This window comes from Bos grunniens, chromosome 8, assembly GCF_055505025.1.
Source record: "Bos grunniens cultivar Pamir isolate PY7600 chromosome 8, Bosgru_T2T1.0, whole genome shotgun sequence".
NCBI classification, from domain to species: domain Eukaryota; kingdom Metazoa; phylum Chordata; class Mammalia; order Artiodactyla; family Bovidae; genus Bos; species Bos grunniens.
Genome location: NC_141172.1, coordinates 65,483,760 through 65,503,061, shown reverse-complemented (window position 1 = coordinate 65,503,061; position 19,302 = coordinate 65,483,760). Strand labels below are relative to the sequence as shown.

General features: G+C 42.6%; 1 pseudogene; it reads left to right on the top strand.

Annotated features, from left to right (window-relative positions):
- The first annotated feature begins 3,753 nt into the window (after positions 1 to 3,753).
- LOC147367285 (uncharacterized) lies at positions 3,754 to 4,415 on the top strand (annotated as a pseudogene).
- Positions 4,416 to 19,302: the final 14,887 nt, after the last annotated feature.

Below are 19,302 nucleotides of genomic sequence, written 5' to 3'. Positions count from 1 at the left end.
AAGGAAACTATAAGCAAGGTGAAAAGACAGCCTTCAGAATGGGAGAAAATAATAGCAAATGAAGCAACTGACAAAGAATTAATCTCAAAAATATACAAGCAACTCCTGCAGCTCAATCCCAGAAAAATAAACGACCCAATCAAAAAATGGGCCAAAAAACTAAACAGACATTTCTTCAAATAAGACATACAGGTGGCTAACAAACACATGAAAAGATGCTCAACATCACTCATTATCAGAGAAATGCAAATCAAAATCACAATGAGGTACCATTTCACACCAGTCAGAATGGCTGCTATCCAAAAGTCTACAAGCAATAAATGCTGGAGAGGGTGTGGAGAAAAGGGTACCTTCTTACATTGTTGGTGGGAATGCAAACTAGTACAAGGACTATGGAGAACAGTGTGGAGATTCCTTAAAAAAACTGGAAATAGAACTGCCGTACGACCCAGCAATTCCACTGCTGGGCATACACACTGAGGAAACCAGAATTGAAAGAGACACGTGTACCCCAATGTTCATTGCAGCACTGTATATAATAGCCAGGACATGGAAGCAACCTAGATGTCCTTCAGCAGATGAATGGATAAGAAAGCTGTGGTACATATACACAATGGAGTATTACTAAGCTATTAAAAAGAATATATTTGAAGCAGTTCTAATGAGGTGGATGAAACTGGAGCCTATTATTCAGAGTGAAGTAAGCCAGAAAGAAAAACACCAATAGAGTATACTAATGCATATATATGGAATTTAGAAATATGGTAATGATAACCCTGTATGTGAGACAGCAAAAGAGACACAGATGTATAGAACAGTCTTTTGAACTCTGTGGGAGAGGGTGAGGGTGGGATGATTTGGGAGAATGGCATTGAAACATGTATATTATCATATGTGAAAGGAATCACCAGTCCAGTTTCGATGCACGATACTGGATGCTTGGGGCTGGTACACTGGGATGACCCAGAGGGATAGGATGGGGAGAGAGGTGGGAGGGGTGTTCAGGATGGGGAACACATGTACACCCGTGGCGGATTCATGTCAATGTATGGCAAAACCAATACAATATTTTAAAGTAAAAGAAAAAAAAAAGAAATCTGACCCCCTCCCTAAAAAAGTTGTATTACAGAATATTTAAATAAATTCCTCCTCCCCTCTCCCCCAACCATAAAAGAAAAATAAAAGAAAAAAACCCTGTGGTTCCATGACGACCTCATAAGGCTGAAAGGTGGTGCCAGTCTCTGGGGGATTTGATTCCTCCCTGAGAGGCTGGTCCGGGTCAGGGATTTATACCGACCTGCCAATGCTAAGAGGTGTCTTAAATCTCCCTCAGGATAGCAGCCAGGCAGATGAAAAATGAATGTGAATGTGTGTGTAGCCTGATTCACTTGCACTTGAGGCTCGATTGTGCAGCTTCAGAGCCTTCGTCTCTAAGGAGTCTGAGTGGGCCCTAGCTTGCGGTTCCATGGTGACGTCATATGGCTCAAGGTGGTGTCTGCTTCTGGGGCACCCAGTCCCTCCCTGTGGGACAGATCCGGATCAGGGGTTTATACTGATCCCCCAATGCTAAGAGGTACCTAAGTTCCCCCTGGGGATGCGGTAAAGTGGGCACCTGAATGGTCTCCTCTTTTGAGGGGGCACCCACCCTTGTTTGTCTTTGCACCACTGACTCAGGGCGGGATACACAGGGAGGGAGAAATTATTGGTTACCAGTTATTCTTTTGTCTACTGACTCCTTGAGCTGACATCTAAGAGATTTAGGTTTTCTTCAAAACCCTGCCAGGCAGATTACATTTGTCAACATGGGGAGAAGTTCCTCTAAGCCAACAGTTTTAGATGGCATGATAAAGAAATTTAAGAAGGGTTTTGTAGGAGATTATGGAGTCAAGATGACCCCCAGGGAGCTTTAACTTGTGTGAGCTCGATTGGCCATCCTTTGACATTGGAAGGCCGCCAGAGGGCACTCTCGACCTGCCCACTGTCCAAGCAGTACACCAGGTAGTCACTGGGACTCCAAGACATCCAGATCAATTTCCACACATAGAGGCCTAGCTTCTAATAGCACAGACCCTTCCCCCACGGGCAAGATTTTGCATGAATGGACAGGGACAGAGTAGGGTATTTGTGGCCCAACCACTCAGAAAAAAGAAAAAAGAAGGAAAAAAACCCTATATTCCAGGGAGATCCAGTGGAAGACCCACTACTGCCCCCACCATATGTTTCCCTGACTCCACAAGCCCCAACACAGCCAGCGCTGGACCCATTGCCAGACAATCCACCTCCCTGTGTGTCCCCTGCATCACCTCATGAGCAAGAATCCAGCTCCAAGCCAGTAGGGAAGTGGCTCTGCTTGGCCAAACGATCTAACCAGCTGGCTGTGGCCCATCAGATGCCACTGCAAGAAACTCAAGGTCCTCAACAAGTGAACGAAGATGGCTCAGTCCAGCCTGGTCGCTCCATCCTCTATTACCAGCCCTTCAGCACTGCTGATCTCCTAAACTGGAAACACTGTAACCCAGCATACTCTGATAAACCACAGGCTATGATTGACCTCCTAGAGTCCATTTCCCACACCCATCAGCCTACATGGGATGACTGTCACCAGCTCCTTATGTCTCTCTTCACCACTGAGGAAAGGCAATGCATCTCAACAGAAACCCAAAAATGACTCCGAGGACAAGCCCCTGCAGAGGTCTTAGATGTAGAAGGATAGGCATGAGAAGCGATGCCAGAGATGAGATCTGATTGGGATTTCAATACCAGAGAAGGACAAGAAACCCGGAGTCACTACTGTGATGCCCCTCTACATGGACTTTGAGGGGGGCCGAAAAAGCCTACCAATATGTCCAAAATTACAACGATAAACCAAAAAGTGGATGAGACCCCCACCGATTTCTGTGAAAGACTGTGTGAAGCATTCCGGACATACACCCCATTTGACCCTGAAATAGCCAAGAATCAACAGATGATTAGCACTGCCTTTGTGGCTCAATCCTATGCAGACATCCAACTAAAGCTTCAAAAGCTGGAAGGCTTCACTGGGATGAATGCCACTCAGCTCCTAGAGGTAACAAATAGAAGTCTTTGTGAACTGAGACTGTGAAGCCCGACGAAAAACAGATAAAATGAAACAGAAGGCAGCCCAGCTAGCAGCAACATTGAGGAGCTCAGATCCAGGGAAACAGACTGGTTCCTTTATGGAAAGGGGAAACTAAGAAAAGACCACCACTATGCTACGACCAGTGTGCCCATTGCAAAGAGACTGGACACTGGAAAAATGAGTGCCCCAATTGCAGAGGGACATCTAAAGGGTGGAAGAAGTTCACTCAACCCAACAAAGAAAGGTACCAAAACCTTATTGGCCTGGCCAGAGCAGAATCAGGCTAGGGAAGACTGGGCTCCCTGATCCTGGGCCCCTGGGAGCCCACGGTCATGATGAAAGTAGGGGGCCAATCAATGACTTTTATGGTGGATACCGGAACTGAACATTCTGTGGTAACCACACCTGTAGCTCCCCTCACAGGCTGAATAACAGCTATTTTGGGGGCCACCGGGGACATGGTGCCCATTCATTTTGCAAGACCCGTTTGTGTCAGCAAGGGGGCCATCTGGTGACTCATGAATTTCTGTACTTATGGGAATGCCCCCATTTCCTTGCTGGGTAGAGACTTACTGACAAAACTGGGGGCACAAATCATCTTTGCCCACAGAAAGCCTGGGAGCCTCACCTTGGGGAGCCAATTGGCTCTGATGATGGCCATGACTGTGCCCAGGGAAGATGAATGGCATCTCTATCTCTCAGGGAGGGAACAAATAAACCCCCCCAGACTGCTAAAAGAATTCCCTGATGTCTGGTCTGAGAGGGGGCCCCCAGATTTGGCCAAAAACCATGCCCCCATTGTAGTGGACCTGAGGCCAGGAGCCACTCCTGTTAGACAAAAACAATATCCAGTAACACAAGAGGCATGCCTGGGAATTTGGGACCACATCCAGCGACTACGAGATGCCGAGACCCTAACTGAATGTCAGTCTTCCTGGAACACTCCGCTATCACCAGTCAAAAAGTCTAGAGGGAACGACAATTGCCCCATCCAGGACCTCCACGCCATCAACAGTGGAGTGATCACCATCCATCTAGTGGTCCCAAATCCCTACACTCTCCTGAGTCTCTTACCCACTCATGCAAGCTGGTTCACCTGCCTTGATCTCAAGGACGCTTTCTTCTGCCTCCAGCTGTCACCAGCCAGCTAGCCCTTGTTTGCCCTTGAATGGGAAGACCCAAACACTGGGAGAAAGACTCGACTGCCACAGGCTTCAAAAACTCATGTACCCTGTTTTGTGAAGCCCTGGCTGTGGACCTTGCTGCCTTTCCAGGAGAAACTTTAAACTGCACCCTACTCCAGTATTTGGAATGACCTGTTGCTAGCCAGTCCCACCCAAGGGGACTGCTGGAGAGGCACCAAAGATCTGTTGGCTCTACTCTCCACCACAGGATAAATGTGCCACGGAAAAAGGCTCAGACAGGAGGTCAAGCACTTGGGTTTTGTCATCTCAAAAGGGCATCCAGCACTCAGACATGAGAGGAAGCAAGCCATCTGTTCAATACTTCAGCCGAACACCAAGAAAGAAGTCCATGGGGCTGCTGGATTCTGCTGGCTCTGGATACCAGGTTTCTCTGAAATTGCCAAGCCTTTGTTTAAAGCCACAGCAGGGTCTGGTAAGGACCTCCAATAGTGGGGACCTGAACAAGAAAAGGTGTTCGAAGAGATAGACTCTTGACCAGCGCTCCAGCATTAGGGCTGCCATGTGACATGGGACTTTGTACATGAGAAAAAAATCACACCGCATGGGGGGGGTTCTCACACAAACAATTGGTCCATGGCAGCGCCCAGTGGCATACCTGTCCAAACGATTATATCCAGGGGCCGCGGGATGGCCGCCATGCCTCTGGGTGTTAGCTGCCATTTTGGTTTTGGTCAGAGAAGCAGATAAGCTTACTATAGGACTTTGACTGTGTGGATCAAAATAAACTGGAAAATTCTGAAAGAGATGGAAATACCAGACTGCCTGACCTGTGTCTTGAGAAATCTGTATGCAGGTCAGGAAGCAACAGTTAGAACTGGACATGGAACAACAGACTGGTTCCAAATTTAGAAAAAGGAGTACATCAAAGCTATATATTGTCACCCTGTTTATTTAACTTATATACAGAATACATCATGAGAAACGCTAGGCTGGAGGAAGTGCAAGATGGAATCAAAATTGCCAGGAGAAATATAAATAACCTCAGATATGCAGATGACACCACCCTTATGGCAGAAAGTGAAGAAGAACTAAAGAGCCTCTTGATGAAAGTGAAAGAGGAGAGTGAAAAAATTGGCTTAAAGCTAAACATTCAGAAAACGAAGATCATGGCATCTGGTGCCATCACTTCATGGCAAATAGATGGGGAAACAGGGGCAGACTTTATTTTTGGGGGCTCCAAAATCACTGCAGAAGGTGACTGCAGCCATGAAATTAAAAGACGCTTACTCCTTGGCGTGAAAGTCATGACCAACCTAGACAGCATATTCAAAAGCAGAGATACTACTTTGCCAACAAAGGTCCATCTAGTCAAGGCTATGGTTTTTCCTGTGGTCATGTATGGATGTGAGAGTTGGACTATAAAGAAAGCTGAGGGCCAAAGAATTGATGCATTTGAACTGTGGTGTTGGAGAAGACTCTTGAGAGTCCCTTGGACTGCAAGGAGATCCAATCAGTCCATCCTAAAGGAGATCAGTCCTGGATGTTCATTGGAAGGACAGATGCTGATGCTGAAACTCCAATACTTTGACCTCCTGACGTGAAGAGCTGACTCATTTGAAAAGACCCTGATGCTGGGAAAGATTGAAGGTGGCAGGAGAAGGGGATGACAGAGGATGAGATGGTTCGATAGCATCACCAACTCAGTGGATATGCGTTTGGGTAAACTCCAGGAGTTGGTGATTGACCAGGAGACCTGGTGTGCTGGGGTCCATGGGGTCACAAAAAGTCAGATATGACTGAGTGACTGAACTGAACTGAGGACAAAATATAAATGTAAAGGTTCCCTGTGCTGTTACTGCCCTGCTGAACATCCAGGGGCATAAGTGGCTGACCAACTCCAGGATGACTCCCTATCAAAGACTGCTTTGCAAAAATCCATGGGTCCAACTTAAGACTGTGCGGACACTGAACCCTGCCACCTTTTTACCTATGGAAACAGGAGCCCCTGGTCATAACTGTGAGGAGGTCATAGGTGAGGTTTACTTCAGCAGGCTGGACCAGATGGACATTACCCTCCAGAACCCAGAACTGGAATTGTTCACCATCAGAAACAGTTTCATCCAAGACCAGCAGCACAAAGGGGCTATGCTGTAACAACAACTGATGAGATAGTGAAGGTGAGGCCTTGCTACAAGGGTGGTCAGCACAATGGGCTGAGCTATGGGCACTCGCCCAGGAGCTAAGGCAGACCGAAGGGAAACGAGTCAACATCTATACTGATTCAAGTTATGCCTTTGCTACTTTACATGTGCATGAAACAATTTATAAAGAAAGGGGACTATTGACAGCAGGGGGTGGGGAAAGGAGGTTAAAAAAAAAAAGAAAGTTTTCAGCTTTTGGAAGCAGTCTGGAAGTGGCAGTCATCCATTGTAAAGGCCATCAGGAAGGAACTGATTCAATCAGCAAAAGAAATTGGTTGGCTGATCAGGCAGCCAAGGAGGTGGTGACCCAGCCGAGCCCCACAGTGGGCCCCAAGTCAATCTTTAAGGTCCTCTTGGCACCAGAATTGCCTCTGTCCAAGGAAGAAGATCAATGGGCTCTAAATAAGGAAGAAATAAAAGAAAAGGAGGGCTGGTGGAAGCTCCCAGAACAAAGACTCTTTGTCCCCAGCAATATAGCAATCCAGCTGGTAAAACAACATTTTGAGACAACTCATTTAGGAAAAACTGCGCTGGAGAGTTTATTGAGCTGCTACTATTTCATTCCTAAGTTCCCAACCCTGTGTGCCCAGATCAGTGCTAGATGTGTGACTTGTTTGCAAAACAATGCCAGCCAAAGACCAAGACCCAACCCAGGGGTGCAAACAGTTGGGATACTGCCCTTTGAAGATCTATAAGTGGACTTTATTGAAGTTAAGCCCTTTGGTGCTGTAAGCATTTGTTTGTGGTAGTCTGCACCTACTCAGGATGGGCTGAAGCCTACCCCACATGCACTGAATGGGCACAAGAAGTGGCCAAGGCCTTATTAAGGGACACAATCCCGAGATATGGGCTGCCTGTCTCCATCGAGTCTAATAATGGGACAGTGTTTGTGTCTGAGATAATCCAAACTTTATCCGGGACACTGGGAATCAAATGGACGCGTCACACTGCTTACAGGCCATAGAACTCAGGGAAAGTTGAACACATGAATCGGACCCTCAAGACTACATTAGCTAAACTCTGTCAGGAGACCCAGTTATCTTGGGTTGACATATTACCCCTAGTCTTACTCCAAGCTCGATGCACCCTAGGGTCCTCTGGCTATTCTCCCTTTGAGATCTTATATGGTAGAACACCCCCAATGATACTAAAACTCAAGGGAAACCCCCAACAACTAGCTGGCCTGGAGATGTCCTGACACCTTCAGGCCCTGGGAAAAGTCTTCTACCATATTGTCCGAGCAACCTTAGAAAGGACACCCATTCCTTTGGGCAATTGGGTTCATCCCTATCAGCCAGGAGATGAGATATGGGTTAAAGATTGGAAAAAAAGAACTGCTTCAGCCAGTTTGGACAAGCCCTCATACAGTCGTCCTGGCAACCCCTTCTGCTGTTAAAGTTACAGGTGTCATCCCTTGGATCTACCACACCAGAGTCAAGAAGGCAGTGGCTTCCTGTAATGAGGACACCTGGAAAATAGTTCGGGACCCTGAAAATTCCCTCAAGGTCTGGTTCCTAAAACAACGACCCTCACCCATGAAAGATGCTGAGCCCTGCTCTAGTCACTCTGGAAGCTGACTAGTCCACTCATGGCAGAAGCTTGAGGATTCTTCAGCCTTGCTCCAGCCACACTCTGGCAGCTGTTTGGTCAATGCACAGCGGAAACTTGAGGATCTGGCTATCAAAATATCAATGGATTTTCATTGTCAACCCTGGACTCTGTCCCTGATTGGTATTATTGCTGTGCTCTTTGCTACAGGACTAGCTTCAGTCACACCCCAGGACTGGGATTTGGGTCAGAAGCTGCAGTTAGCTGTCTGTTATCTCACTGCAGTGGGAAGCCTCTTATTAGATGTCTCTTATGATCAATTCTCCCTATTAACTAAATTGCTCCACAGTATAACTGATAGACTCAGTTGCTATCACGGTGACAGCCCAAAGATGGGGAGAATACCTTTTGCTAGTGTTCAGTTATCTGTTATGTGCAGGCTGCTTTGCAGCCTTTTGGTGTCCCTTGCTGTAACAGGTGGTGCCGTTCCTTATCCATCATGCACCTGTCAACACTACAGTCAACCCTTGGAAAATCACTTGCTTAACCATCAGCTAGAACAATGTATAGATAGCCAATCCTATAGGGTGATCATCTACTGCCTTCATAACCATGCCATGTATATTCAGGGGCCTGGTTGCTAGAAATGAAATGCCACGCAGATGTTACAACCCAGAACAGGTGTCTGTCTATCAAACAAATGGAAAAACCTACTGGACAAGGACAATAATACAGACAAACAAAATTACAGACCAACTTTGCCTTAAAAAATCAGGCTCTGCCTCTTGGCAGTCTGACCCAGGTTACAGAGTTAATTCCCCCTTAGACCCTCGTCTGTACCAGGTTCTCAGTGCAACTCATCACTTACTTAATGACACAAACCCCAGATGGCCAGGGATTGCTGGCTTTGCTCATCCTAGGGAGCTCCACGGTACTTAGCTACACCTGTACCATTAAATAACGCAATGGGAACTCCTATAGATCCACCCTTACAAGGGCCAGTCTTAAGGACAATTGAGTTAACTCAAAAGGCTCCAGAATACTTTACAAATGATGGAGGAACTGTAGGCAATTTATCCAGGGACCAATGTAATCAAACTTTAAAAGGTGAGTGGCCCACTCATCCTCCCACAAACACAATATGGTGCTGCCCCCATCAAGGCCTTTTCTTTGTTTGTGGAGCAGATGCTTACTTATCTCTATCAGTCAATTGGATGGGTATCTGCACGTTAGCTTTCCTCACTCCCCAGATGATTATTGTCCCTAACAACCAGACTCTCACCGTACCTCTGGCAGCACATATGGAGTCAAAAAGAGCCATCCAGTTTATACCCCTACTAGCTGGTCTAGGAATCATGGCTGGGGTAGGTATGGCAATAGGAGGAATTGCTTCATCAACCACCTTTTACCATACACTATCCAAACACTTCACAGATGACACTGAGAGAGTGGCCAAATCTTTAGTGGCCTTACAGGACCAACTAGACTCCCTGGCTGAGGTGGTTTTACAGTAGGCTAGACCTACTGACAGCTAAAAAGGGAGGATGCTGCCTTTTCTTAAATGAATGCTGCTTTTATGTAACCCAATCAGGAATAGTTAGGGACATGGCCTAACAGCTAAGGGAACAAATCATGAAAAGGAGAGAGGAACTAGCAAATTCTTGGGGTAATTGGAACAATATCTGGAATTGGGCATTGTGGCTTCTCCCTTTAACAGGTCCTCTCTTCATGTTCTTTGCAGTGCTCTTGTTTGGCCTTTGTATTCTCAAGGCTATTACCTAGTTCATAACCTCTCGAATTGAATCTGTAAAGTTACAAATTGTAATAGCTCAATATAGCCCCCTAAACGATGGGGAGCTCTGAATGTCCACCAGAACATGAGATGATGCTTTCTACAATGAGTGATAGAAGCATCAAGACGGGGGAATGAGGAGGAAAAGTTAAAATTTTTACATAACCTCCTCTTTCTGCCTCTGTAACTCAGCTTGCTCCTTGCAAAGTCTAGATCATATAGGTCTCAGAAAGTGGGGACTCACAATACTAGGAACTGGAGCTTATCTCACTCACCCTTGTCCTACTCTTGGCAATCGGCTTAGCCCTTGCAAACCTGCAAACCGGCTTAATCATGCCTGTCCATGTATAAAAACGCTGTAACCCCTTTGTTCGGGGCTCAGAGCTTGGCGTGTTAACTCCTCTGGGCCCCCGGCATAACAAACCTGAGTTCTCCAACTCTCTGAGTATGGTGCTTGGTTTCTAGAGTACTGGTTTCTGCAACACTAGGAAGTCTGGCCATGCACATCCTGGGTAGGTGAAGGATTAATTTTCACTTGAGCATGTTTTAGGGAATGGCTCTAATCCTGAAACCACATGGAAACTGCTCCCCACTCTGTGTTTTTTGTTTGATGAATTGATGCCACATTGATGTTTTATCTATAGGACAATGAGAGTCATCGTGGAATAAATTCTTTCACTTCAGGACCTTTCCCATGCAGAAAGGGCTTCTGCTTAATGACAGAAAGACAAAGCATGCAATAGCTAATCTACCTCATATAAACATCACTAAACCTACTAGGTTAGGAAGAGATCTACTTTAAGAATAGATGGAAGCAACCTAAATGTCCATCAACAGGGCAATGGATAAGGAAGGTGTGGTACATATACACAATGGAATAACACTCAACCATAAAAAGAATGAAATAATGCCATTGCAGCAACATGCATGGACCTAGAGATCACCATACTAGGTGAAGTAAGTCAGACAAAGACAAGTATCACAGGACGTTGCTTATATGTGGAATTTTAAAAAAATGGTACAAATGAACTTATTTACAAAATAGAGTCACAGACGTAGAAAACAAACTTATGGTCACTGGCAGAGAAAGGGGAAGGGGGAGGGGAAGGATAGTTGGGAGATTAGGATTGACAAGTAAACACTGCTATATATAAAATAGACAGCTAATAATGACCTACTGTATAGCACAGGGGATTCTATTCAATACTCTATAGTGGCCCATATGGGAAAATAACCTAAGAAAGAGTGAACATATGTATGTGCATAACTGATTCACTTTGCTGTACACCTGAAACTATACTACATTGTATATCAAATATATTCCAATAAAAACTAAAAAAAAAAAAAAAAGGCTTCCATGCAAATGCTAGGCACAAAGCGTCTTCCTTTTTAGTCCACATGCAGGGTTTATTTTAAGCAATCCCACCTGTATGTTGTGAGCAGCATTCTCCTACCCTTTAAAGAAATAATGGCAGGCATAAACACCCTATTGTTTTTTTTTTTCCAGATGCAAACACTAACTTAAGGAGATTGTTGCTATCTCCATTGCCTCAACTGCATACATACAATACAGGGATAATATTTTTGGATTAACTTTAAGTGCCAAAAAGGCAAGGGTGTGGAGAAAAGAAATCCTTGTACACTGATGGTGAGAAAGTAATTTTGTATAGTCATTACGGGAAACAGTATGGAAGTTCCTCAAAAATTTAAAAATAGAACTCCCATATGATCCAGCAAAAGATGGAAGGAAATAGAACTGTCACAGGGAAGCTGAATCAGGATAATCTTGCAGTAATTGGAAATCCTAATATTTTCCAGTATTAGTATATTTAATGTTTTGCACTATTTATTTTGTGCCCCAAATGTGTATTTTTGTTGTAAGACATTTAATCCAGTCCTGAAAAAATTCAATTAACACTTCCTTCTGACCACTTAATAGCTATCCTGAGCTGTCAGAGGAAGGCATCCTCAACAGCCCTGCTGCTGCTGCTGCTAAGTTGCTTCAGTCGTGTCTGACTCTGTGTGACCCCATAGATGGCAGCCTACCAGGCTCCGTCGTCCCTGTGATTCTCCAAGCGAGAATACTGGAGTGGGTTGTCATTTCCTTCTCCAATGCATGAAAGTGAAAAATGAAAGTAAAGATGCTCAGTCGTGTCCGACTCTTAGCGACCCCATGGACTGCAGCCTACCAGGCTCCTCCGTTCATGGGATTTTCCAGGCAAGAGTACTGGAATGGGTTGCCATTGCTTTCTCCATCAACAGCCCTAAGGATTCTCTGAAACAGTGTGATCCTATTTCTCCCTGGATGATGGCATGTTGACACAGGAGCTGTGTGACCCCCACAGAGCAGATAGCTGGATAACATATGTGTCTGTGCTTATGCACGGTCCTTTGTAGACACAGCCAGACACTAACAAAGCGTTAAGGTATTGATTCTATTTTTTACAGGGTGTACAAAGTTTACAGAAATTATAATGAAAAAATAACTTGGGCTATGAGTCATCCCTCCTACATCTTTTTTATTTCCTTCTAGAATTTGTTGGGCAGTTACTGAATTCCATGTTTATTTTAAGTTTATAATAAAACTGATTTGCATGGAAGACTGCTGAGAATATAAACAAGGCTACATAAATCAGAGTATCCACTGCTTTGGTGTCCATGAAAGTAATGGAACAAAACATCAGCTAAGGAGGCAGTTTTGGGGTTGATGAGTCATTTGGGTGCAAAATGATAATCCATGACCCAGGACTATTGAGTAGAAATAGAGCAGGAAGGGTGAAACAGGTGTCAGCTTTTCCTCCTCTCATGCCCAGGATTTTTATTCTTCCTTTCCACAATTCCTCATACCATATGACTACTGCTCCTGCTCTATCTTAATTCAATCTCCAAAAACAAGGCCTTAAAGTTTAGTTTTTCATCTGTACTTAATCCAGGATTTAGAGTAGACTTATTTCAACTGAGGCTGATAATCAATTATTTGTCTATTTACATATTTTAAATGCTTGAGAATCTATTATTTAAGATTACAGAGAGGGAAGAATTTTGCTTTTCCAAATTATTTTGGAGGTTTGCACTACTTGAAAATTATACTTGTTTTCCAAATTTATTAGCCATGCCATACTGGTGGAGGGGCTTCCCTGGGGGCTCAGATGGTAAAGAATCTGCCTGCAATGCAGGAGACCCAGGTTTGATCCCTAGGTCGGGAAGATCTCCTGGAGAAGGAAATGACTACCCACTCCAGTATTCTTACCTGGAGAATCCCTATGGACAGAGGAGCCTGGTGGTCTACAGTCCATGGGGTCGCAGAGTTGGACATGACAGAGCAACTAACACTTTCTCTGGTAGAATTTCAGAATTGTTAAGTGAAAAATTAGATTAGATGTATATTTTAACTATTCAGTGTTCTATCCTGAGCTCTGTGAATAAATGCAAAATGACTCAAGACAGTGTACATGTATCTGGGCTCAAGGAAGTTTCTCTCAAGGAAATCTATTAATAATATTGTGCATTTCCTGGTGGAGTTTCAATTATCGTGGTGGAGTAAGCCTAGAACGGAAATGCTTTTTCTTCTGATCACTGCTTGCAGTGGTGGGATGGAGTGGTCTGTCCTAGTGCTCTTCTGCACATTCACTTCTTTTCTGCCCCTGTTCCTTCCACTGAATAGATGAGAATCACGAGTCAGCGATGGTCTTTTTGTAAGTCAAGATGGGGCTCTGAGGCAGCTCTTTTCCTTATACAGAGCCTTCTCCCTCAAAAGAGGAAACTGGGTGAAGTAGCCAACATAGTTTCCCATGCTTTCTTTTGTCATTGGAGTGTAATTGCTTCACAATGTTCTGTTAGTTTTTGCTGTACAACAAAGTGGATCAGCTATATGTATACATATATCCCCTCCCTTTTAAGCCTCCCTCCCAGTCCCCCATCACATCCCTCAAGGTCATCATAGAGCATGGAGCTGAGCTCCCTGTGCTATACAGAAGCTTCCCACTAGCTATCTATTTTACACATGGTAGTGTATTTATGCCAAAGCTATTCTCTCAATTCATCCACCCTCCCCTTTGCCCACTGTGTCAGCATGTCTGTTCTCTCTGAGTCTCTATTCCTGCCCTGCAAATAGGTTTATCTGTACCCTTTTTCTAGATTCCCATATGTATTCATTAATATGCAAAGATTGTTTTTCCTCTTTCTGACCTACTTGACTCTATATGACAGACTCAGGTCCACCAACATCACTACAAATGATGCAATTTTGTTCCTGTTTATGGTTGAGTAACAGTCCATTGTATATATGTACCACATCTTCTTTATCCATTCCCCTGTTGATGGACATTTAGGTTGCTTTCATGTCCTGGCTATTGTAAATAGTACTGAAATGAACACTAGGGTACATGTATCCTTTTGAAATATTGTTTTCTCAGGGTATATGCCCAGTAGCGGGATTGCTGGGTCATACAGTAGTTCTAATTTTTGTTTTTTAAGGAACTGTTTCCACAGTGGCTGCATCAATTTACATACTCATGTATGTAACAGTGCAAGTCGGTTCTTTTTTCTCCATACCCTTCTTGCATTTATTGTTTGTAGATTTTTTTTTTTTAATGATGGGCATTCTGACTTTGTGTTTCGTGGTTTCTTAGGCTTGCTTCTGGCTGCAGTGTTTCCTCATTTCCAAGCATGAATTAATGCACAGTAGTTTGTTTCACTATCGCTACAATGAAGACATAGAATTTTTTATCTCTCTCTACACCTGGAGGGACATTAACAGGAGTGCTAGAATTTATTAAGCCATTTTAATTTCTACTAATAGTCCAGAAATGGCTATCAGTTGGTAAAACGCTTTCAGCATTAAACTTCTGCTACTTTCAAGTCAGAGGTGAAACATCATGAGAGAAGAGAGAATTAGGGCAGAGACAGAATAGGAAAAGAGGATGGGATGAAATGGCACAGCTTTACAAATGAGAATATTTGAGCTTTATATTATAGGTACATTTGTTACTCATGGCTCTTAATAATCAAAATATTTTCAAGGACATTTCCTATGGTAAAGGTTCTGTCGTCCAAATGAGCATCTACATATTTTATTTGGTTTTAATGCAGCATTTATTGGGATGCATTCATATTTTCAAAACACTAATTTTAAAAATCAATTTTTGGACATGAATATACACACCTTGTAGTGTTTGTGTATGTGTGGTTCATGTGTAATATGTGTATGAATGCATAGGTGTGTGTATATGTAAGTAGGTGTGAAAGTGTTAATCACTCAGTCGTGTCCAACTCATTGTGACCTCATGGACTGTAGCCCGCCAGGCTCCTCTGTCCATGGAATTCTCCAGCCATGAATAATGGAGTGGGTTGCCATTACCTTCTCCAGGGTATCTTTGTGACCCAGGGATCAAACCCTGGTCTCCAGCATTGTAGGCGGATTCTTTACTGTCTGAGTAACCAGAAAAGCTTATGTGAGTAGGTGTGCATGTTATGTAAGGAGCTGTGCATGTGTATAGGAATGTGCATGTATATAAGTGGGTGTTTATGTGTGTAAGTATGTAGATATGTATGTGTGTATGTATGTATGTTCATGTTTCTGTTTATTTTTGTGTTTGTATGTGTATATGTATATATGTGTGTGCCTGTGTGTAAGTCGGAGAAGGTGACGGCACCCCACTCCAGTACTTTTGCCTGGAAAACCCCAGGGATGGAGAAGCCTGGTCGGCTGCAGTTCATGGGGTCGCTAAGGGTTGGACACGACTGAGCGACTTCACTTTCACTTTTCACTTTCATGCATTGGAGAAGGAAATGGCAACCCACTCCAGTGTTCTTGCCTGGAGAATCCCAGGGATGGGGGAGTCTGGTGGGCTGCCATCTATGGGGTCGCACAGAGTCAGACACGACTGAAACAACTTAGCAGCAGCAGCAGCAGCAGTGTGTAAGTGGATATGTGTGTGTCTGTAATTCTTTTTGTTTGTGGCATATACATTCAAATGTCACAAATGTGACACATGTGACAGCTACCACGGGATCAAAGTTTTCATGTTTGTTATGCTTTTTTAGCACTATAACCTCAATTTTCTGTACCAGAATGCTTGGAAGACATAAAGTTACAAAATGGATGATCCAGTTTGTACATTTAGCTGACAATTTATTTGTTGACAGTTCCTGTTAAAGTGAGTATCATTTTTTTTCTTGTTTTTATATCAGCTAAGTTTTCACAAAGGTAATTTTTTATTCTAAAAACATACTAACTTGAACAGTGTTACCGTTATCAAGTTTGGAAAGTACGATATATCTCCATACCTATGATCATTATTAGCATACTGAATTCTTGTTTTATTTTTCTTCTCTTTGCTGTTATTGTTCGGAGTCTTTGTGCTAAGTGACACAATCACTGGAGATAGAGTTTTTACTCCATAATGGCTGAAACTGGGACCAAGAAAAAATTGTCCCTGATATAGGTTTGGAGCTAAGAGAAGGTCTTCAGTCCTGTGGTGTCTATTGAAAAGTATTAAATAAATGACTTAAATTTTTAACCTTACAACTGGCTTCTTAAATGAATGAACTATTCTAACTCACATTTTTATAAACATAAATAATTACTTGCATCTTCATTTTTTTCCATTTTTAACTGAGCATTCTAAAATAAATATTCTGGAATGGAAAACAAGGTGAAATAAGGGACATAGTTTGTAAGCTCCATTATATGATGGGATAAAGGGATGGGGATATCTTCTTTCAGATCCAAACTCAAAATATCCCTTAGTAGAAGGTTTTTAGATTATAAAAAGCCAGTGGGCTTATTAATGTTATAGTCTTCATAAGAACTAGTTTTAGCAATGTTTAAAACTGTGTATGTTTCTCCTTCACTTATATCTGCTCACATCTTTATTATTTTTTCCCTCTTCTTTCTTTTGATTTAACTGTTCTTTTTCTTGCTTACGTGAATGAATGCTGAGGTTATTGTTTTAAAGCAATTAGTTTCAGATATGAAGATTTAAAGCTATATATGTCTCTCTAAGCTATTCCACAATATTTTCCATTATTTCATCTTTCAGCTCATAATATTTTTAAAAATATCTGTTACATTTTATTCTTTGATCATTGGATTATGTAGATTGCTGTTTCACAGTTTTCAAGCATAAAAATGTTTTTAGTTGCAACTTTGCTATTGATTTCTAGCTTAATTCCACTGTGGTCATAGAAAGCACTCCATGATTTCATTCCTTTGAAATTGTGGAGACTTGAGTTATGGCCCAGTGTTTGGCCAATTTTCACAGATGTTCTGTGTACATATAGGAAAATAACATGTAATTCTGAAGAACTGGACATAGTATTCTTCCTGAAAAAGAAAGTGTTAGTTACTCAATTATGTCCAAGTCTTTGTGACCCCATGGATTGTAGCCTGCCAGGCTCCTCTGTCCCTGGAATTCTCCAGGCAAAAATACTGGAGTAGGTAGCTATTTCCTTCTCCAGGCATCTTCTCAATCCAGGGATTGAACCCTGGTCTCCCACATTGCAGGAAGATTTTTTACCAACTGAGCCACCACGGAAATTGTGTCCGTTAGATTCAAGTTCTGTCTAATCTACTCATGTAACCTATTCACTGAGTTCCTAATTTCAGTTATTATATTTGTAAGTCTTAAAATTCATGTTTAATTGTTTTATATATGTTTAGTTTTTAGCTGGCTTCCCAGGTGACTCAATAGTAAAGAATCTACCTGCCAATGCAGGAGATGCAGGTTCCTTTCCTGGTCCAGAAAGATCTCCTGGAGGAGGAAATGGCAACCCAATCCAGTATTTTTCCCTGGGAAATACTATGGACATCGGCTACAGTCCATGGGGTCATAAAAAGTTGGACACGATGTAGCAACTGAACAACAAAGTTCTTCACTAAATTTCTTAACCCTTTCTTCACCAGATCTGCTTCAGTTATTTTAATTTTCCCCTCTGGATGTCAATTGAGTTTTTCATTTTATTAAATATAAATTTTATTTCTAACTTACTTGTTCTTATTTATTTTATTTCTTTGTGATTATCTCTAGGCCTTCATTTATTATTCATACAAATTTATTTCATTGTCTCATTCATGTTTTACATTTTCAAAATTTCTTATTGTCTCAGTTTTCTTGTTGCAGAATTTTAATTCTCCTCCATTCATAGAGTTCTTTTGTTGTTTTCAGTTTTTAAGTTCATTTTCTTCTACAGTGCTTTTGATTTGTCCTTATAGAAGTCTTCTATGGTTTGTGTTAGGTCTGGGATTTGATTTGACCCTATTAAGTCTAATAAGTTAGCTTTATTCTGGTAATGCAAAACTAGTTTCATATTTGAAAATCAATCAATGTAATCTACTATGGTAAGAGTTCAAAGAAGAAAAGCAGGATGATTATATCAATTGATGCAGAACAATCATTTGAGAATAATTAATACCCAATCACTTAGAAAACTCAGTAATAGCCTGATAAAGAACATCTACAAAAATCCCGACAGATAGCAGCATGCTTAGTGACTGAATGTTTTCCCTGTAAGATTAGGAACAAGGCAATTTCCGTTTTCACTACTCTTTGTAGGGGACTCCACGATGTGGCCGTGTATTTAACTATTAACATAATTCTGCGCAGAGTTAAGCGTTGCATTTCATTTTCAGCAGTATCAGTCCTCTGGCTACAAGAAATAAGAGATTTTTTTTTTTTTAGGGCTGATATGGAAGCCATCTGGTTCTCAGACCATCTGAGCTGAGAATTAAAAGGCCTAAGCTTGTTCTTTTTAAATTAAATAATTATAATCAAATTAATGCATCCCATATCTCAGCCATCATCACTGCTGTAATGGTCAAGGGCAACAGTCACTTGGGCTCCCAAAGCACATGTTTCAGTTGGCGCTTCATCACAGTTAACCATGGGTGGTTAGTGTGGATTAATTAAATTTTATGTCACTGCCTGCCATGGATTATGAGCATCTCATCTTCCATTAGGCAGGAGCTCAGCACCATGCCAAGCCCAACAGCATGAGCAGACTAACTCCCAAACCCATTTTTACGGTTTATCTTCTGAGACCACTCTTGCTGTCAAATTGGGTCCAATCAGGAGGCAGGAAATCCAGTGATTTAAACAGAGGAAATGAAAGGAATTATTACACCATGATAAGAAAATAACTCTAGAAATGGAAGGAGAACTCTAAAGGTGCCTTATGGCTTAGGGAGAGGACCCAAGGCTGGACAACTTGGAAAGGGAATTTGAACCTTGTTGAATAAGATGTGGTTACAGATCACCATTGGAGAGGGGTTTACTGAACTGCCCAAGCTAGAGCTATTCCATGGTCACTGAAAAAGCAGGAGTAATACTCTGGAGCACATGTGAGCGGAAGCTTGTAAGAAGGCATTCAGAGGGATTTGGGTACTACTGTAAACACCCTTGAACCTTGGAGTTATACTGGACTTGGTCTGCAGAAACCAAGCATACTTATGTGTATGGCTCGGGCCAGGATGGCTCTGGTCCACTGTGTGGGATGAAGCTCAGGCACTCAGCTTAC